General features: G+C 40.6%; 1 protein-coding gene across 10 annotated transcripts in view; it reads left to right on the top strand.

Annotated features, from left to right (window-relative positions):
- Nucleotides 1–3044: 3044 nt before the first annotated feature.
- GTDC1 (glycosyltransferase like domain containing 1) overlaps nt 3045–22523 on the top strand; it is a 274459-nt gene continuing 254980 nt past the window's right edge. For 6 of the 10 annotated variants that reach the window (XM_040069048.2, XM_040069036.2, XM_040069049.2 and 3 more), the window contains exons 1-2: nt 3199–3293; nt 12522–12729. The gene's annotated coding sequence lies outside the window, so the exon portion shown is untranslated. Of the gene's footprint in view, nt 3294–12521; nt 12730–13116; nt 13159–22523 lie in introns of all 10 variants that reach the window. The other 4 variants (XM_040069038.1, XM_040069041.1, XM_040069037.2 and 1 more) reach the window with 3 other exon arrangements.

Here is a 22523-nt window from a genome sequence, read left to right on the forward strand (position 1 = left end):
ACATTAAGATTAGCAACAAAGTGGGATGGATGGAGGGAAGGGAAAATAAAAAGGTGTAAGAAAGGTGGAGCATCTCCAGAAATGGAGAGAGCTGAGTTGTTCAGCCTGGAGAAGAGAAGGCTCCAAAGAGACCTTACAGCCCCTTCCAGTGCCTAAAGGGGCTCCAGGAGAGCTCTAGAGAAACCTCAGACAAGGGTCTGGAATGAGAGAACAAGGGGGAAGAGTTCTGAACTGAAAGAGGATATGTTTAGATTGGATACTAGAAAGAAATTATTGCCTGTGAGAGTGGTGAGGCCCTAGCACAGGTTACCCAGAGAAGCTCTGCCTGCCCCATCCCTAGAAGTGTTTAAGACCAGGCCTTGATGGGGCTTGGAGCAACCTGGGATAGTGGAAGGTGTTCCTGGCCATCATGGGTGGGGTGGGAACTGGAAAGTGTTTAAGGTCCCCTCCAACCCAAGCCATTCCATGATTCTGGATCATGTTAAGGGAACCAAACATTTACTCTGCATTGCAGGTTTCAGTCTTAAGCAGCATAAACACTCTTTATTGGATCCACCCTCTGGTTCTTCAAGAACAGAGATGCTCCAGCCCCTCAATCATGTTTGCATCCTCACTCTGGCAGCACCTACTGAGGATCTCCAGAATTTAGGGGAATGAAAGCAGCAAAATAAAAATCTCACTGAAGTTACTTGGGACTGGATGATCTTTAAGGTCTTTCCGACCCAAACTGTTCCATGATTCTGTGATATGTAAACCCAAATCTCCACCTATCACCAGCTTGGTTTGCAGTCAAGTCTATGGCCTACATGTGAGAAGCCAAATAACCCCATATTTACCTGCAGCTCCTAAAGGCCTCTTTTAACCTAGAACTTCACATGACTTGAAGTGGTGGGGGTTTCACAGTGCCTCAATAGGTGAGGAACCCTTGAGCAGTCTCTGCGCTGGTCTGAGTCATGGTGATCCACAAGGAACTCCACTCACAGACTTCACTGCCAGCATTATTCCTTCTGGGAAACATGCAAAAAAAGAAAAACATTTTATAACAGCAATCCTGGGCGCAGGACAAATCGAGGGATTTGCAATGAAAAAAGTTTAGAGGGGCTCATTAGAGGCAAAGTTATTAGGCCAAGCAAACAGTTAATCCCTGTCACACAGAGGTAACAGAGTTGCCAGCCTTAAACTCTAAATTAAAGGCACTTTCTGAGCACCAGAGAAGTGACTCTTTTTTGCAGCTTCCTCAGTACCATCCATCTACCATAATGCTGTGGTGTTTTTCTTTCTTTAAATTCTGGGCTCCAACTAATTACTGGCAGGAAGTGCCTATTTTTATGCCATTAGTATGCAAATGAGTGAGAAGTGGAAAAATATTCTAAAGGAACTGTTACAATATCTGTCCACAGATTACTGGCCAATTAGAACATGGGATTAGGGCTGCAGGACCCCAAAAGAGTATGGCCAAAGTCTTTCTGCTTGGGTGCCTCAAGCGTAGTTTCAATGGGAACTGTATGTACACGGTCCTTTTCCTCAAAAAAAGAGAAGGAAAAAAAAAAAAAAAAAGTTCAAGCCTAAATTGCCTGCTTACAAATGAGCACTTCTACACTTGGAAAATAAATGCCTTTGCTTCCTTGCCTCAATTTTTCTATCCATAAATTGGGGATAAAACATCCTGTTTTTCTGTGTTCCAGCACATGCCAGGAGCAAATTATTCAGCTGGACTGGAGGCCTCCTCATCTGTCACCCTGTCTGAGAGACAAAACCTTATAAAATTATTTATAATGTGCATGATAAATATTAAAAGATTTTCAGATCTTACCACTTCTGCCTAGGTAAAGGCCATGAAGAACTGTCTCCTTCATGACATTTTCACATTTCCACAGCTTTGCAGTGTCAGGAATTCAGAGGTGCAGGACAGTGGGAAAGCTATTGGAAAACAACTTTATCAGGATTTTTTAACCTAAAAACTTGTGAAACAAAGCGCTGCGTTAGCCTACGGGTATTTCTCATGCAAATCAGCCTTCACTCTTTCATAACCACTGACTAGCCAGAGAAGAGGAAAAAAAAAAACAACCAAAAAACCACCATAATTCCTCAAGTTACTGGTGTTGATGCTTCTCACAGCTGTACACTTTGGAAAATCTGCTTCGTCAGTCAATTAGGTGTTACTCATTTTCACTTCCTATTAAAAAAACAAAATAATCTGTCTACATACCAGAGATAACACCACGCTAAACTGAGTCAGTATGACAAAACACTTCTCCTCTAAAACAGTTTTGCTGGGAAGGTTTGTTACTCAATGGGGGCAAAAAGAAGGTTGATACAGCTGCCTGTAAGCAGTCACACCTCCAAAGGAGGCCACCAGTTGGCCAGGGAGATGGAGCCCCTCTCCAGTGAGATACAGCTGAGGGAATTGGGATGGTTCAGCCTGGAAGAGAGGCAGCTTCGGGGTGGTTTTGTTGTGACCTTCCAGTGTCTGAAGAGAATTCACAGAAGAAATGGGACAAGACAACTTACAAGACCACGTTGTGACAGGGTAGGGGGGAACAGGTTCAAACTCAAACAGGTTTAGATTAGATATTAGGGAGAAAAAAAAAATCTTTACTGGGAAGGTGGTCAGGGACTGGAACAAGTTGCTCAGGGTAGTTGTGTCTGCCTCATCCCTGCAAGTGTTCAAGGCTGGGCTGGACAGTGCTTGGAGCATCCTGGTCTAGTAGAAGGTGTTCATGGGCATGGTAGGAGATTGGAACAAGGAAGTCTTTAAGGTCTCTTCCAACCCAAACCATTTTACGAATCTATGACAATTCTATGATAACACCTGCTCAGCCTCTCCCAGGAGCTGCACCACCTGAAAAGGCTAGAGTTACGGAAAGAACACACACCTCCTACTCACATCTAACTGGCAACAGTTAGATTGTCACTCTTTTCAGCTGCTTCTCCCAGAAAACCATCCTCTTTCTAATTGTTTTTATTTAGCCCACCTGGTGCATAACTCATTGATATTTATTCCTCCCACCCCTCCCTGCCCTCAAAACTCTTGGAAAGGTTGCGAGTTGCTTTCCTCGCACGCTTTGTTTCCCCGTTCCGTCGCTTCGCTCTGGGTTTCTTCTGCCCGTGCCCCGCTCCGGCAGCGATCCCCGGGGCCCGTCCCGCTGTCCCCGCGGGCAGGGAGGGTCCCCGGGCGGCGGGGCGGAAGGGGGGGCCGGCGCTGAGCTGAGGGAGGGGCCGGGACGCCGGCGCGTCGGTGCCGACGGTCTCCAGGAGGGAGTGAGGAGGAGGAGGAAGAGGAGGAGGAGGAGGTGAGCGCCTTCGGGGTGGGGTGAGAGCGGGGCCGCCCGCGCCAGCCGGGAGGGAGGGAAGGGGTCAGCGGGGCGGGCGCTCGGCAGCAGGACCGGCGGCGGAGAGGGCTGCGGGGGGAGCCCAGAGGAACCGGGGGGAGCAGAGCGGAGCAGCCGGCTCCGCCCGCCGCGGCTCCCGGCACCTGCGGACTCGCTGAGCACGGGCCTTCGGCCGGGTGGGGAGCTCGGGCCCGGAGAGCCGCGGGCGGGCAGGACCCGCTCCCGGGGAGCCGCGGGGCCGCCTCCCGCCGCTCTAACATGGCGCCGGCGGGGCCGAGAGCGCGGGCAGCGGCCGCGGCTGCCCCGGGCCCTTCCCGGGGCCGTGCGGGCCCTGCGGCGGGCCGGCAGCGCGGCCTGGCCCGGCCTGGCCCCGCGCCGCAGCCACCGCCGGAGCCCCGGTGGTCAGAGTGCCCGTGGGGAGGCTGTTTCCTACGGACACTCTTGTTGTGCCCTTTTGTGTTGATATGCAAGGTGTGCGGGGCAGGGGCCGCTTTCTGTCAGCGGTTAAAGGGAGCGGCAAAATCTGAACCCAGTTTGACTCCAAGTATCGGGGTTAAATCGTTCATACATACGAGCACTTCTGCTGGTGAAGCTGTCTGGGAAAACTGCGCCCTTAGCTTTGGCATTCCATCAAGCTTTATAGAAGAAGGGAAAAAAAAAAAAAAAACCAACTTTAAAAATGCTAGTTGTACTAAATGTGTGGATTTTAGGAAATAGGTTTTATTGTTATAAGCTAAGTATGCCCTGGAACAGAACACTTTGCAGTAGAAGAGCTGCTTAAATATACTTTGTAAACACATCCCAACTTTAGGAAAGTGTCTGGGATGAATGGGACTTGGCAGGTCTGCACAAATCTTTTAACACATGACTGGAGTAGCAGACTAGAGGAGAGAAACTTTTCAAGGTGCAAAAACATGCACTTCGTTTTTGCTTTTTTTTAAAGAAGCGTAGGAAAGAGTTTGAAGTTTAATTTATGATTCGGAGTTGAGCCCAATAGTCAGGTAAAGTCAAATAGCAGATTTTAGCGTGGGTTATAACAGCGGCTTGGCATAATTCAATAGAGCTATTTTATTGGACTCTATTAACCTGGTTAACCTTAAATCTTAACCGTGACAGGGTTTTTATGTAAAGAGCCTCTATACGAAGTACAATATTGAATTTTAATTGAAGCTTTCAAGGCCTCATTTAAAGTGTGTTCTTTTCTCTTCTTTTTCCCCTTTTCTTGAAAGGCCAGGTGTGCTAAAGTTAGTTTAAATACTGCAAGTCCAGGTTGCACAGATCAGTTAAGGGGAGTTGGGATTTTAAATCAGTCCTGTTTTTTTGTGTTCTTGTTTATATAAAAAAGCGAAGGTTATTCTCAATACAGTGTAAACACCTCAGTGTTTACAACTGTAGCAATATAAAAGTATGTTTTGTAACTGACTTGTATACAAACTTTCTGATCAATTTCCCCCTTTAATGAATGATAGTGGCAGTGGAACCTTGCAAGGAAGCTCTGTTCAGCTCAGGGTGTTGGTACTTTACAAACAGAGCACCAAATTCCTCCCTCAGCTGACAAAATGCACAGTTTGATTTCTGGTACACCTGAATTTGAGTCTCCTGGGATGTGCCATGAGTTAAACACTTGTTAATTAACCCTTGTGTATCCCTTGCCTGCATTAGGATCAATACCAAGTGCAACAGGTGCAAAAGTGGTGCCCATAGCTTGCAAAGTGCCTGTGTTACAGCTGAAACCCGTCACTTTTGCTGCTAAGTCACTCAGACTCCAGTGTAAAAATTATACAACTTCCTTAATGTTGTTTTAAAACCAGAGATATAGACATATTTTAAAGACCTAGCTGGCTGGAGGCCCATTTTAGAGTGGCCGGTAAAAGCAATAAACTATGCTCAAACATTTCTGCTCAATAAAATTTGAGAATATGAAAACAAAAAAGTTCCTGGTTTAGCTTTTTATAAATGTTTTCTACACTCTGTGACTGCAAAGTGCTTTGAGCCTGTAGCTCAGAGCCACATGCCTGGGGCATTGTAGGCCTCTGTCCCAATTTACAGCACTGAGTTTGTTACTTTCTATTTTGATTAGAGCGGTGAAGTCTTGTGGTCTCTGACCAATGTCCTGCACTGGTGAAAGTGTCTAAATAGATGATTTTATCATCAAAACAACACATTTTTAGTGTACTTTCCTTCACTCAGGGCTCCTGGAATCAGCTCTTGTACAAAACCTGAATGACTGTTGGAAGCTGTGATGACACCAAGGACTTCCTGACATAGAGGAGGCCAGTCGTTCTGGCACCATTTGCTATGTTTGAATTCCTTACTGTCTGTAAGCTGGAATATAACTTACAGAAAATAAGTATCTATACATCTTGTTGTTTAGCTTCACAAGGTCAGAGTATGTTTATCCAAAACAATCCCATATAGTCCAACTTGGGAGAGCCTTGGGTGTTTCTCCTGCAGCTGTTGAGCAAATATTTAATGTGGAATACTGCTTTGGATTAGCTATTTCAATTGCAATGAGGAAGTCTTCTCTATGGACTTGAGATGTTACCTGATTAAATAAAAGCGGTGACTGCTGTTTCTATAAAAATTGGGTTCACAAATGTAACATACACAATCCTGTGTGAACAGAATTGTGTTCTGTTGTAGGGAAATACACTGAATTTGTAGTGGTACGAGAGTTATTCTTTGTTATAGTAGTGATGAGAATTCAAGGCTAGGCTGTATAGGGCTTGGAGCAACCTGGTCTAGCAGATGTCCCTGCTTATGGCAGAATTGTAATAAAATGATCTTTAAGTTTCCTTCCAGCCTGAATTGTTTAATGATTCTATTTAATGATATTGGTGTAAAGAACAGCATCTTCATGTTGACTGTTCCACTGCTTGAGACATGAGCTGTTGTGTAGTAGGAGTAGTAACAAAACCAAAGCAGGTGGTTTGCTGATTTGAACAGAGCGAGTCTCTCATTGTTTGGAATTAGTTGTGTAACATACTATTATTTTTAAATTAAAAAAAAAAATGCAGCAGTAAAGAACAAACTCTAAATATAAACTCAAGGATGTCAGGAACTTGTGCAGCAGGCATTTCAGAAAAGAGAAAAAGCTGGCTACCATGTTTGTGTGTGTTTTTTTTTTTTTTTTTTTTTTCATTTATCTGTGAGAAGTGTTCTCTACCAAGTTCATAAAGCAGGAAAATCACTTTAATCTTTGGTGGCAGAATTGTTAACAAGGGGATGTGGAGAGCCAGCTTTGGGCTGCCCCCAGCCATGCGTAAGCAGAGCAGTTATCAGCGAGGAAGCAGGGCCTGAGTGCTGCAAGGACACAGAACCTGGTGTGAATTTCACTTCTCCATGGATTTATATCAAAGGATGTCTTAAATGTACACCTTAGCTGGCCATATTGCTGCATGTCAGATGTGAAAGTAAAAATAAATGTGTGAAGCACCAGGCAGAGTAGGAAATGTAAATCTGAAAACCATGTCTCCAGTCTGTTATCCTAAATCCTGGACCCCATCTATAGGAATTCATGGGAGCATATATATGTTTTATTTTTGATAGGCAGTATTTCCTGTAGGCAAGAGGTCAAAGATCTTTTCAAGTTATAAATGACAATAAGTAGGGAAGCCAGTATTTCGGATTGCTGGTATTTTGGGTACGAGTAGCTCTTTGATGTCCAAATGAGAACTGGAGGAATGTCTAAAATTAACAGTGAAGTATGTGACACTAATGATGAAATGCAGAAGTTGGAGGAAACCAGGCAAGACCAGGCACTAAGTGTGGTTTGTATTTTTTCCCATGTATAATTATTTTTTTAGAGTCAAAATAAAGAACAAACAGTTGTGATACATAAATCCTGATGTAAGTAGATCTTGGATAAGCAACTTTGATTTAAATATTTGTGTGTGTATAGGCTTTCATGTAATCAAATGTGCAAAATTTATGTCATATGTAAGTTGATGAATTGTAGGGGAAAAAAAAAGTTAGGATGACCCAAAAAAGGGAAATTTAATTAGTTTTGCATCTGAAAACATCTTTATGCATTGTGGCTCTACAATGGTGTGACCAGTGTGGCTTCACGTGCTGCTTTCCAGTTTTGTTCCAAGATTATTTTTGGGCAGTCAGTGCCTGTTTGTGCAGCAGGTTGTCTGTGTTACTGATGCTCAGTGGTGCAAGTATAAAATTGCCCTAAATACTATGGGAATGTTTTCTTCTTGGAGATGCAACAGTGGTTCTTGAGAAGGTCAATTTGGCCGTGCTTCTGGCAACAGAAAATGTGTGGTGGTCATGGTCTTGATGGATAAAACGCCATCCAGAGTGCAAAATCTCTTTTGCAGTCATTTTTAGAAGCTGTCATTGAGATAAAAACGCACCCTTCGAGTTCACGCCTAAGTAATTGGATGCAGATTTAATTGTGATGCGGTGTTTTATTTCTTCTTGGGATGGAATCCATGTCCCATGTTGGGCTTGACTCACCCTGGCAGGATTCAGTGGTCAGGCGTGTTGCAATGCAGGCCTTGCTGTTGCCATGCTTTATTTTCCCAAAGAACTGAGAATCTTGGTTAGTCCTCCTAAAGCTCAATAAAATACACATATTAGAAACAGACCTGTTGGAAAGCCATTGTGTGGAAGAACTTCCAGAATATCACAAACCTTTGTGTGCGTGCATACGTGCAAGAGGAAATGCTTAAAACTCAGAATGGATGATCAGCCTGAGCAGCGGTGGTGTGGCTTAGCTCTGTTTCTAGGCCACCTCTTAGAAAAATATCACACTTTTTCCTGTTCTTTCCAATCAGTTTTGGGGGAGGAAAAAAAGCTAACCTCAGAGTTGTGTGTTAATAACCTTCTTGTGGAGTGACTATATAAATCTGGATTCTGTTTTATTGGTGTTTATTTACCAGGTGACACCTTTGTAAATAAAATAGAAATAAAGTCCCTGTTGCATTATGAAGATAAAGCGTTTTTATAAGTATTTTGCCTAATACATAATTAAACAAGTGATTTCTCAGGAGCACCATAATTCCCATCATTTAAAACCAAAAATCTTAATTGAAGTACAACTCCTCATTTCATCTGAGTTGTATTTCCTATGTGTCTTTCTGCTTTAATATTTACTTTACATACAAATATGCCCAAAACCAAAAATTAACAATTAGTTGAGCATATAGCATGTTTTATATTCTGGTTCTTTTCAAGGTTTACACAAGGAATATGCTGTGAGATGACTTTGCTAAATAAGAAATCCATCAAGATCCTGTGAAATTGTGTTTTATGATTTCCTGGTTGAAAGTTTTCTCTGTCTGATTGCAGTTTAATACAGCAAATTTCTGAGTACGACTTTGTGTTTGGTCTGAGTTAAAGTTCTCAAAATAAACAATAACATCAGCTTGTTGGCTTTACAGAATAATTTCTTGTCCTGATCTTGCTTTAAGAAAACTTTAATGAGAAATATGCTCTTGTTATTGTTAAGTCAGTTTTCTTCTTGTTGTGATTTAAATGTAAAGGCAAGATTTATGGAAATGACTGCAGGGTGGTGCTGGCCTAATTAGTCATTATTTCTGGCAAGACATAAAAAATTGGTTGTTCTTGTGCCTAAAACTAATAGTGTATTTTGTATTTAATCTGTAGGTCTTTTGTAAAACAAATGGTTGTGCTAAAAACTGCAAAATACACACATTTAAAGTTCATATGCTATTATTTTGCATGCTGTGATTTAAATTTTTCAGTGATAGTTAAATTTAGTCTTACGCATATTTGAAATGTATATATCCCTTAAAAACCAGGAATAATAGTAGCTGAGCTGGAATTTGCAGCAGAAATTTTGGAATTGAGTATAGCTTTTCCTACCCATGTCTATTCAAGGATTGAACACAAAGCACTGCAGTGCTTTATGAGAGTACTAATACCTATTACAAGTCATTTTTTTTTTTTTTGCAAAGAGTTTTAAGATTATCCGTGTGATGTTCACCATTGGGCTGGGGGGCATTTTTTAGGGCTTTCTTTCTGTGGGCCTCGTTGAGATGAATTCCCAGTAATTGGTATTTCACCCAGAAGCGACCCAGGTGACTTAGGAATTCCAGCACCTTCAGTGTGTGGAATGTCTGTCCTAATCAGGCTTAAGAGAGGGGGGCATTAACCCAGTAATGATTGAAACCTGCCTCCTGAAGGAAAATATTCAGCAGGGCATGTGACACAAGTGCTCCTCTGTGCCTTTGCCTTCTCCTTGTCCAGCCACGGCTCTTGGACATCCTTAGTGGCCAGGGGACGTTGCTGAAGCACAAAGCTGCTCTGCACGCTCCTCTCCGTGAATCCATTTCGCAAGTAAACTTTTAAAAGTCACAACCCTCAATACTCAACTGCAGTTTCATGGTAGCTCTGACATTATTTTACTATTCATGCTGTGAATTTCATTCTATACTAAAATGAATATTATGTTGGCCTTTTAAGTTGGTTGTCAGAGGAGAATAGGGAAGCTACACTTAGAGCATCTGTATGCAGTCTTGGCGACAAGTAGGACCCTCTGGAAAGCTGTTACTGTTGGGGCAGAACTAATCATTCCATGTGAAATTATATAAGGAGAATTAGCTCTGACTCTACCTCATTTCCTTTCATACCGCTGTGAAAATAAGCTTAGGAACGTCAAACCTTCCCTCCATATTTCTCTAAATACTTTGTTAAATGCTTCTTTTTATTAAGGCTTATTTATTGGAGGTGCTAGAAAAGAAAATATAACTATCTGTATTTTTAGGTACTAATGGGCAGTTGTGATTTCCTTCCCAGGACTGGATTCCTGGGATCAGTTGCTGTTGCCTTCTCTGTATTTTGACTTTATTTCACCGGCAGATCATTCCAAGTACTCCATATTTAAGGTAGCATGCTTCATGCGAGAGAAAATTGTCAATCACAGCCTGCCTGGCTATTTAGAAAAGAGAGATATCAAAAGCCTGCTTGGAGCTCTAAGGAGCAGTCAGGTCACCTGCTGAGTTGCCTGGCAGGAGCCTAAACTCATGCAGCCTTTAAGTTTAGGAACGAAAGCGGGGATCTCCGGAGGTCATAACTTTGTGCTGAGGCCCTGTACTGGATGTGTGAGTATGTAGTGCGGTGTCAAACCAGAGATGTACGGGCCATTCCTGACATGTTCTTTGTACCAGGTCTTAAAAACCATCAGGGAGATTTGTGTAACCCTTCCATAACCTAATCTTTTGTTTAGCATATTTCCTCTAATACTAATTTTTTTTTTTTCCTAACCTGTTAAGCTTCTTTTTTTGTTTTATTTTCTTGAAGTGGATATTGCAGTAGTGGGGCATGATTCTTCTAACTGCTGTTAACCCCTTTTGAAGCTTGTCTTTTTTTTTTTTTTGTGCTCACTGTTTAACTCTCCAGATTGCTTAGGTCTTCTTCTGAACTTGTTTCCTTGCATCTGTATCGAAACCTGAGCGCAATGTACAACATTAGGATCAGTGATGAACAGAAGAAATCTTACCATCTTTTTCACATGATGCTCCTATCATTATAAATTGGAATTATTTTTCAGTCTTGGTGTTCAGTATTGAAACCCCAGTTTCAGTTCTGCTGTTAATCCCTCAGTCCCACTTTTCTCAATTCTAACTCTTTCCCAGAATGCTTGCAGCATTTCCCAGGTAACAACCAAATTTTGTGACTATATTGTTCATCATCCACATAATAAATGAAAACATTAACTAATCCTACCAAGGAAAATGCCAAGAGGAAGCTTATTATATACAGAAACCTGCTACATGTACCTTGTTGCAGACCCAAGTTTTGGAGCTGGAGTCATGGAATAGGTTCCCTCATCTTTGGAGCTATTGCTGGTCTTGGTTCTTTCTGTCTGTCTGTCTTGCATTGAGAAGCCTGAAATGGGACAAATCATATCTGACCTCTTGTAGCTATAGGTGTTTAGGGAGGGGATTTTCAATGAGTTGAAAAAAGCTTGGAGAACACTTACACGGATCTCAGTCACGTGGTGACTCTGTTTCTCTGAGCGGTGTGTAAAAATTGTCTTTATTACACTTCTGTGTCTGACCCACAAATGGTCATTCTTCATGGCTGCTAGATCAACTCTTTTAAGAAAACCACAACTTTGATCAATCTGATTTCAAGATTTAAAGTGTTATTTTGTGAAACATGTGGACAAGGGAGAAGGGGAAGAAATGCTCTTTCCTAAAAAAACTTTTACTTCTTGCCACTTGCTTCAAATATAATCTGCAGATGTTTTTCTTTTATGTTGCTGCTTTATTACACCTGATGTGACCAGAAACACTTTATCCTCTGCACTGGCATTTCTAGAACCAAAGCAACTAAGAGATGCTGACAGAGTTGGGAAGACACAAGGACTGTGGCTTACAGTTAAGGCAGATGTGATTGCAACATCTGTGCCTAGGAAAGCTGCAGTCTGATCTGCCTTCTGTCTTCAGGATTTCTGGGATTCCAGAAGCAGAGGTGGTGCAGATAAGACATGTCCTCTGAGGTTCTGAAAGGCTTCTGCTCAGATTGTAAAGCTCTTCCTTATTAGGCCCACAGGAAACACATCTCTAGCACAGCCAAATTGGTATCATTGTTAAATACTTCTCTTCAGGCTCTCCAGTGGTAACTCTGCTCCGTGATGGGGTTATTTGGGATGAAGAGCCTCTGTGGCTGCCTCTGTGTATTGACTAGCTGAGTATATTACTGGCACGTAACTGTGTGTGGTAATTTCTGACTTGGAAGCTGTGATGCCATCCAAAGAACCATTTATAGAGGGTTTTCCACCTTTTTCCTTAAATTGGGCTCTGTAGGCCTAAAATTTGGGACTTCTAACTTGAAATCTCCATTTGAACACAATCTAGTAACTAGGAAGAAAAACCCCAAAGCCTTGGCATCAGACAAATGAAAATTTATTTTCTTTAATGACTCCCCTTTGCCAACTGTGCTCCTGGAAAATGCATCTTTTCACTTGGTTTGTTTTCAGTGCACAGCTGTGTTGGTTTCTGGGTGGCATGAAATTGTGCATGCTCCTCTCTGGGTTATGAAGGAAGCCCTGCCCTTTCCCTCATCTCTGAGCAGCAGTCATGAAGATACTTCCTGACCTTGGGACTGTTCTTATACTGGGACTCCCTACTCGCTGTGCTTCTCCTCTGCTCTTGTGTCCTGCTCTGAAGGCCGTGCCAGGTGAGATGTGCTTGCTGTTCTTTCTCCTTTCAGGTGAGCTCCTCTTTGCTGATGTGCAGCTGGTGGGAAGAGAGAAGCTGGTGGCCTTCCTCTTTTCTGTCTGTACCTTTGAAAGGACTTCACTGAATGTGGTGCACGGCAGGTGGAGCAGGAATGATCTGTGGGAGTTCTACAGCAAACACTTCAGAAAAAGCAAAGGTTCACTGCTCTAAGTTCACAAATCTGTCCTGCAGGAGAAACAGTAAGTGGAACTTGAAAAAAGTAACTAGATGAAACATTAAGATAATATCCACATGATCAAAGCAGGTGGCTTGCATCATTTCTTTCATGCGTAGTTTTTATGTTGTTGTCATCATAACAATATTTGACAACTGAGTATGCTTTTCTCTTAGTGATGTTTAAGATTTGATTAACTGAATATTGATAATGTTCAGTGCTTAGAAATATTTATACTTCACTGGATTGTACATAGAGTAATTTTGGGAATTGAACAATATATTTCACTGCAGACAATCCTAAAATAAGTTCTTAATAGTCTGGATGCATTAATATTCATTTTTAGAGTTTACATTGTTAAATGTTAGTTATTAAGTTCTGTTCAAGATGTAAACTCTGTTCTGTTTTGTAGCATTCATTATGCAAGTTTGAAGTTCTCAGTTTCATTTTTAAGGTAGGCCTTTTTATTTGTACGCAGCTGTTGAAATAAATTACCAGTACAAGAAAACATTCTCCTAATAAACGAGGGATGCCTGGAGTTGGCTGTGCTAACTGAGACAATTTAATTCATCCATCATCAGGGATGATGTTTCTTAGCAACACAAAGTGTTTTCACCCGGGGCGCTTTCACAAACTTTCACATTTTTCTTCAAATACAGCCTTGGTAGTGTTTTATATGACCTGAAGTTCGTCCATCTGTCCTGAAGCTCCCAATACTTTGCCATTCTCTCCAGTGATCAAATGATCCGATATATGGAGTTTTGGGGTTTTTTTTCAGCTTAATAATACGCGAGTTGACTAGAGAATCATTTCGCATGTCAGATTTTCCAAAGGGTTCTGGGAAATTATTTGTTGCTCTATATAGCAAAGCTAAAAGTTATTGAAAATGTGTTAGTTTCATAATAAAACAGATCCAAAAATTATTGGCTGGAGAGCCAACTAAATGCTTTCTGATAGCCATAGCCTCGAGGGGGATACTTGGATCATTTGTAATAAAGGGATATCTTTGATATCTTTTGGTGAATTGACTAGTATTCTGTTTAGATCATTATTTGTGGAAAAAAACTGGCTTGGTACACGATGTTACATTATCAAATTGTTTGGGTGTAAGAATTGCCTTAATGTATCGCCAGAATTTTCCATGTTTATTCTTTTCATGTGCTGCATGAAATCAGAGAAGCTGTTGATCCATTAAGAGTACCTTTACTTCTTGCTTTCCATTTTTTCAACATGTGTGGGGTTGATTTGATCAGTGTAATTACCACCCGGGGAGACTTGGCTTGCTTTAGAAACCCCTTCAGGTATGTAACAGGTGTTGTTCAGTATGGAGAGCACACATCTTCCAAGTGCAATGTGTTAGTTTGCTTTGAGAAATAATATATCTTGATTTTTTGGTAAACTGCTTGGAAAGCTTCTGTTATGTGAAGAAATGACTGAACCTTTTCTTCTGTCTTGCTTTGAGAGGAAAAGTTTTAGTGGTTCTTTGTCAGCAGTGCATAGTGACAAGTGTTTGGAAAATGCTGTGATGATGTAATTATTACTCCGTTTATTTCACAAAGAAGGTGTACAGAAACCCTTTTAAATTGTGGGAAAAGAAATTACAGAAACATTGGTTTGGTTCTTCCTCATAGGTAGAAAAATGCTGTGTTGTAGCTCATGTCAGCTTTAATTTGCTGAGTTTTCATGTAAGCACATGAGGTCTTTGTACACATAGGCAGAAAAAAATTAATGGGACACTTTATTTTATGTCCAATCTTGACAATATCACATCTTGTTTGATGTGATCTTATTGAAGTGTATGTGTTTCATGGCCTGGTGTTACTGTCTAGCATCTTGCAAGATCTCCAGGTGTTCCCTGAAGTCCTTTGAAGAATCACCTAAGTTGGAAGCTTTTTGTGTTATCTCACAGAAAATGGCATCTGATAAAAAAAGGGGGAGGAAATACTTTGCTAGCCAAACCTTTAAGTCTCAAGTCTTTGAAAACAGCAGCAGTCACTTGTTTCTGATGCTGCCCTACCTGTAAGTTGGAACTGTGGCACCTTGCAGAAAGGTTCTGTTTGCTCCTTCAAGGCTTTTTTGCATGTGGTGATAGACTGTATTTCTACATCTGCTTTAGCATCCTGGGATCATTTTGGAAGCTCCAGAATCAGTTGTAGGCTCTCCTTGCCCTTTCAGGTTCTGTTCAAAAGATTCGTTGTGGTCGTGGTGGCTCCTCAAGGCACCTGCAGAGTCTGATGTCAGGGATGTTTTCCTGCAGCCTGGTGTTTGCCCTGCAGTAAGTGATGCAGTCATGTTGTAGACCTGTATTTGCATCTTGGTGCAGTCAGTAAAGACTGACATGAAGGCTGGTAATGTGCCTTTCAGAAAGACAAATTTAGAAGGGTAGGTATTGAAATTGGTCCGTAGTTGAGACTTCATTTTTCCAACTGTAAATCCAGTGTCTCAATTTACAAAACTAAGACTGCCACAGGCAGGTAAGCACCACCTGTTTCTTATGAAACCAAGCCTCCCAGATACTCTCCAGAAATTAAAACTAATAACAGTTTTATTTTGAAGGAAGCTTTGTGTGGGGTAGAGAAATAGAGATTTCCATGGGATTTACAAGCAAAAATACAGCTCTGTGCTGTGAAGTACTGGAAGCAGTGCTGGTGATGTCAGCTTAGGGTGGAGGAGAAACGGCTCCCAATTATTCTAAGTAAGTTCCTTTTCCTTGGAAACATTTTTTTATGTAGCAGAATGGTTACTCAGGGTAGGTAAATAGTAGCAAAATGTCACTTGAATGCTGAGCTGAAGGCAAATTAATTACTTGATATTAGTTTTGAACTGCAACCTCTCCTGCCTTAGTGAAGCAGGCACTGGGGTCCTTATCTTATCCATGTTTAGGGATTTTCTGTGTATTCTGTGCAGTTTCCTATGGTTAGCTATAAGGACATGAAGAATTGATAAAAATTGTCTTTTTGAAGGTAGTGAAAGGTCTAGAGCCAGTCTGATAAATAGAGAGGTACAACTTGTAATCATAAACACACAGTAGTGTCAAAACTGTTGCAAATTTTCAAAAACTACTTTTCATCCTCATCCAACCGTGACTCAAATAAAGAACATTCCCTTTATGGCCTGCAGCACAATACAAGTTGTACTTTGCTAGCTTTCAGTTAAAGCGATGAGCATATTACTTGAATTTTAGGAAAGAGAATTTGAAAACGTACTATATTTAGGGCTTAGTCTTGAAGTTATAAGAATAACTAGTTGTTCTTGCTGTTGTTGCATCTTTCAGTGTTCGTGTGCAAAGAATGACTTGATTGGAGTTGTCACTGGGAACATTTAGTTTTTCATGCAAAGTATTTTTGGGCAGCTTTTATTTGGAAGAATATGGGAGAATATAAAAGAATGAGCCTAAGAAGTTATCATTTATGTTATAAGGTCACAAATTATAATTGTTTGGGTGCATTTTCTGCAGTTAGTATCTGAAAAAAAGTGAGTGCAAATTAGGCTAAATAAAGCACTTCTCAAAGTGGGTGTTTGACCTTGGAATTCTGATAATTTAGTGTAGTTGTCTTTTCAGATACCTGAGAATTCTATGATTTTATTCTAATTGGAATTTGAACACATTTAGGAATGAGCAGTCAGTTGTTCTGTTACGTGTTGTGTTTGCGTCTAACTCACATAATGTGAGAGTTTGCATGAAAAAGGTGTGATTTCATTGATTGTGTGTACTAGCCTCTCTAGTACACAAAACTATTGTGTTTTCAATAAAAATCATAATTTCTGTGTTATCAAGCTCTATTTCCAGCCAAGGAGCAGTATTTGAAAGGGTTGGGGCATTTTTAGAATCATAGAGTGGTTTGGAAGGGACCTTAAAGAGCATATATATAAAGTATAGTACATCCTGAAATAGATACAGTCAAATCCCAGTTATACAAACAAAAAGTGAGCATCAAAATAGTTGTGTATCAGTGTTAATGATCTGTATTTTGTATGAAAGGCTGACCTTTTTCTTCAGAAGTAAAGAACAGGTTGATCTGTTTCTCCCACAGTTCGAAGGGCAGTTGGAAATTTGGTTGATCTTATTTTTTTCAGCGTAACTATCACAGGGAATGAGAGGGCCAGTTGCTGAGATTGCAGAGGACTGTGCAGCCCCAGGCATCTTCCACTATGTGTGAAGACTGATTCTGGTTCATGCAGAAAACTAAAAATGAAGTGCCTAAGTTCAGACCAAACACTGATACAGATCAGGAAAAATATGATCCTTCCCAGTGACTTAAAATTGGGTACATGAGGCTTATGTGTGATGGTTTGTATAAATTAAGGCAAATGGGCATTAGATTTCACATCCATCTGTGTGATTATTCCCTGAATACTTAGCAATGTAACCTGGTAAGCATAGGACAGTGTTGTATTAACTGTAAAGAAAGTATTAGAACATACAGTCTGAATTTGATTTAATTGAATATGGTGGCATAAAGCTCTGCAGCTTAGAGTTTGAGGTAGAGAGAGGAATGGTCGAGAGCCTGCACATTCTGCAGGTGGGTTTTTTTATGTTTGATCTCATTACTCAGGTATAAAACAAGCGTTTTTCTGCAATAATAATCTAGTCAAAATGCTATTTTTAGGCTAATATAAACCTATTTAAAATGTCCTATATTAAATATGCAAATACTTTCCTGTGGCCAAGTGAATTTTGTCCACACAATTGTGTAATTTTAGCTTAAGCCACTTTTCAGCTTCCAGCCTCTTAATTGTTCATTAATCTATGGAGTACAAAGAATTGAGTCCAGTCTTATTAAACTTTTGGCTTATTTCTTTAGGATCCAGAGAGATGATTTACAGTTAGGGTTTTGAGACATGGGCCATTATTTTTTTTGTAGACCAGCTCTCTTCCCTTTGCCAGTTCACTCCTGAGTGGGTGAAAAGGTCCAGGAGTATGTGGAGAAAATATCTTGACTTTGGTATGATACAGGTCCTGCATCATCCTGTGCCTGGCTGGACAGTGATTCTGCCTGGAATTACGACCTTAAAGTTCTCCCCACTGTGAGAGGAGCTGCAGATGTTTCAGGATAACAAGGGATGTTTTTCACCTGAGACTGATGCTGGGATACACACTTAAATATATCTCATTTCCTTTTTGTATTTTTTTATGTGTAACTAGATCTAGGAAGGCCTGGTAAGTGTGGAATTAATGTTTATTTCCTTTTGTGTTAAATTAGACCCGTCACCAGATTTGTTCCTGGATTCTCATGCATCTTACACAGCTGTTCCAGCTGCTTGTCATCCTCAGCTCTCCCTGATTTTGCATTAGTGTGGGCTCTGTGGCACTTGATTTGACATCAGTAAAAACTTCCATCACATCCTCTTAGAATATTTTTTTTTTCTGTGTGTGACTATAATTTTTGAGGTGGGGGGAAAAATCATCCATGTATTTTCATTATTAGGGGAAACTACAGATGGGAACATCAAAGAGGAACACTGGGGGCGTCCTCTGTAGGTTATCCACAGTGTACTTGGTCAAGAAAAGAAACAGTTTAAGGAATGTGACGTGTGGTTCTTGATGCAGAAAAAAAGCTTCTCTATGCCTAAGACATGTGAAAATGTTGGTTCAAGAGCATCTCTCCCCTATGCAAAATTTTGCCCCTGTGGTATTAAGGTCAGTATCCATGTAGGTGCCTGAGGTCGGCTTGAGCTTGTAAATGCAACTTTAGGGAATGCTTTGTCTGGTCCTGTTAAAAAGCATCTCTGTAAGTTGTTTAGAAACTTACTTAGTTCTACTCTTCCTGGGCTTGTCTTCAGTTCCTGCTTAAAAAAATAGCAGCTGTAAATGAAACATTGTGTCCTGCTTCACAAGGTTTGTAGAAATAATCCTTACCTGTATACTCATTGACTGCTTTTTGATATTAATTTGAAGATGAATGTTTTCAGTTCTGGATGTTTAGTAGAATTTTCTGTGTGGAAAAAAGTGTGAGTTTTGTGAGAATGACTGTTTTAAGTTGATGAGTACTACAGTCTGTGATCTAGGGAGGAATTATCACATGCTATTTCATAAAAATCAAATAAACTGTAACTGATCAAGTGGGCAAGTTCACATGTCCCTGTAGTTCTCTGAACATCCTGGCTTGACTCATTACTACCAGAAAGGTGTCTGCACTTCATCATGTGTTGGCATGTTCCCTGAGACTCAGCATTCCTCTTCTGTATTATTTCTTGATAGTTCTTTCATTAATCCTTCAAAAGAGCTGGACTGCTTAATGGAGTCAGAATAAAAATAATGCATTTTCAGAAAGTCTTCCAGTGCGTTCTGTTTGCTTTCTGCATCTCACTTAAGTGTTAATCAATTAAGTGATTCTGATTCTAGTCACTCCCCAGGTTAGATCTCGGTGATACAGGAATGGATAAATGTACTCTGTAAATTAGGTGTGAAACGGTTGGGGAAATGCACAAGCTGCTGCTCTGCAGAGCCAAGGCAGGTCTGGCTGGGCTTTATTTTAGCTCGTGTGTGGGCAGGCTGGCAAGGCTAGTGCTGAGCTGGAGAGGAGTGGATGTCCTGGGAGGAAATTGCTCCTGTAGGAAAATGCTCAGGTGTTCATTTTCCACCTGTTCTTTTCTCTCTATTTATTACTTGAATTCTGTCACCTGGGCTGTTCTGTTCTTCTTTTTTTTTTTTTAACACTTTAACTCCTAAAATTCTTAGTTGATGGTTGTGAGTCACAGGCCATCCGGTGCCATAGTTTTGCTTATAAAAAGGACTGGAATATCTTAACTGCCTTTAAGGATTCTGCCTCCAAAGTAAGGCTTGGTTTATGATATTACGTAGATGGTGAAAATAAAGCTTGTGTTTCTTAAGTATCGTATTATTTCAAAATTAGATTTATTATAGGTTTATTATGAGATGCTGAGCTGTAACTCAGAGTGACTCTTCCCTGGAAGTGAAGGTCTGCTGAAGATGCCCAGTATAATCTTGACTGAACGGGCCTGGATGAAATTAAATGGTTATTGATAGAAATGCATTTATTTGCTGTGTGAACAATGGAAAAAGATCAGAAGTAAAGGTGCAAGTTTCCTGGTGAGGAATCTTCCCGTCTTGAAAACCCAGCCATGGCAGATGCCAGGGCTGGAGGCCTGGGCCTGCTGTATCTCCACTTAAGATACCTCCCCAAAATTCTTCTGCCCACTCTGAAATAATTTCACTGAGTATCTCTTGTCCCTAGCATTCGCATATCCAGCAACCTGCAAGTTCTGCTCAAGCTGTGAGTTTTAGAGGGTGTCTAATGTTCTGTTTAAAGGTGAGGATCCTGCTATATTTTTTTTCTTAAAATTTTATGAGCATTTTATGTAACGATGTTCCTGTCATGCTTTTGGCCATGAATCAGCACAGCATTTCTGTGCAGGCTTTAATTGAAGCGTGGAGTTGTCTTGCTGTGCAAATGTTGAAGTCAGTGAGACTATTAATTAAAATTAAGGATCTGCATAAGTGCTTTTGCTAAAAATAAGTTGCTTCATAACAGCTTTGGGCCATATTTGAGAAGGAGGGGGTTGTTTTTTTCAAACTTTGGGAATAGGTATATAATTCTCTCTGAACTGCATGATGATAAAATGTAGCAGCAATACCAGAGGGGCAGAATGTTGATGGGAAGAAGTGAGCTTTCTGCCTTGTCAGATGTCACCTAAGCTGCTATTTATTGATTTTTAAACAGAATAAAACTGTTATGGTTTTTGTATTGCACAGAGACTGGTGGAAAACTTGAGAAGTTACTGCTTAAGCTGCTGCCACTGTAGTGGAAGCACACAAGTGACAGGAATCAGTCAGTTCTTTATCTTCCTTTCCAAGTGCCTGGTTACAACTCTGCTTTTCTTCCATCAGTTACTTGAAGTTGGAGCTTCTGGCAGTGAGGCTCCTTAGCTGCTTGTGCTGTGTGTCATTTGTCTTCTAGCTGTGTTTGAAGCCATTAAAAAAATTACCAGGGAAGACTGAGCTGTGGCTTTTCCCATATGTATTAGACAATTTACAATACAAATTTACTGTACAATTTACCTTATAAAACGATCTGATTTATTAATTCTCAGGGTACCTTGGCAAAATAGCATCCTTTTATCTCCTCAGTCTGGCTCTTTACCAGACTCACTTTATCATGCCAGCCTGTTACCTTTTTTCTAATTTCTATCAAAAATAGACTCATTACAAGCTCTAGCATTCCTCACCTGCATCAAACCAATAAATTAATAGTGGAGGGAAGAGATTACTGGAAACATGGGTAAGAGGAATGTACGCCAGGCTGCTTGTGCTGTCAGGTTTCTCATTGCACCTTTCTGTCTCTTCCAACACTTATTTTAAGATCTCTGATCTAAGCAGTGGCCACAGAGCTGAGCAGGCAAAGATGAGGGACCCTATTTCATGTGATGGCAGCCGGGATGGAGTCCTGTTTGCCTGAGGTCACACACAGATCTGATGCAGGATTAGAGTGTGGGTGTTTTGACCCCAGGATGATTCTTCTGAGGTCCTTCAGCACGGTGTGTGTTGAAATCTCCAAGCTGTTGGTTTCTTACTGCTGCTGTTCTTAGGCTTTATCATTTACTCCATGATTAATAGCAGAAGCTGAGAATCCCACTTGTATGTGAATACAGTGATTTCTTGCTGAGCATCACTTGCATGTTTCTAAAACTGGGACTCTATAGGTTCCTGTTTAAGGTCATTTGTTAATATTGTTGGTGGGGTTGCATTTGCTTAGTGCCACTGCCAAAAGTTTCTGTAAAGCACTGTCACATGGACACAAAACAAAATTTACATTGTTTGGAGAAAAAAATACCAATGTTGCCATCTTTACTATGAGCACGTCAGTCGCTCTTTATTGCTTTTTAAATTTGATTTTGTTGTTGTGTGGTGAGCCTTTCAATAAACATAGTGGTTCCATTTATATAACACTAGAATTATTGTTAATGCCCAGTTTCATACTGCGAATTACGTATGTAATATTGTGTCCAGTGGGATCCTGTATCACAGAATTTGCATAGTTATAGTGCTGGTGACATCGTATCTCATACAAAGAACCCAGGGACCTGATACAATATCAGTAAAACTGTCTCCTAGGTATGATTCAAACAGTTTTATTAGCAACATATGGGGTATGAAGGAGCCACAGAGGGTAGTTTTGAGTATAAGGGTGCTGGCCTATCTTTTTCAGCCTGTAATTATATCAGTCCTCTTCTATGGCATTATTTGTTGGTGCTCTGGGATTGCAGAAAAAATAACTACTAATATGATGACACAGAGGATCAGAATAAATTATAATTGTTGACTTTACGAGAAATTCATTGGCAAAAAGGCTTATTGTCCAAAGCTCGGGTGTCATTTCTGGTGCAGATTCAGAGCTAAGCCACTGCGCTAAATAATATAGTTTTGTTAGTGTTAGGGTTTTCTGGCAACCTTATCCTGCTGTATTGGATGCTTTTGTGATCTGACAGATACAAGGAAGGAACTTTTTGGCTGCGTTTTGGTTTTTAATCTCAAGCTAAAGGAGTGCATTTTCTTTAATTGATAGTGGGATATTGAACTCTTGTTCCCCAAATGGAGCATATTCTAATTAATCATCTTGAAATAAAGAGTTCATAATTTAAATTATGACATTAAAAACTTGCGAAAATATAATTAGAAAACTACATTAGTGCTCTGTTTAGTTGTACTTCATAAAGTCATGAAATATAAAAAAAACCTTCTACATGTTGTAAAAACGATAAAAGTTTGGGGGTTTAATGTTTCTGCCAGTTGGCTTAAGAGCCACAACATGTATGTAGCTATTAAAGAAAAATAGTATTTGACTACTTCCCAGATAA

The sequence above is a fragment of the Hirundo rustica genome, chromosome 7 (assembly GCF_015227805.2).
Source record: "Hirundo rustica isolate bHirRus1 chromosome 7, bHirRus1.pri.v3, whole genome shotgun sequence".
In the NCBI taxonomy this organism is placed as follows: domain Eukaryota; kingdom Metazoa; phylum Chordata; class Aves; order Passeriformes; family Hirundinidae; genus Hirundo; species Hirundo rustica.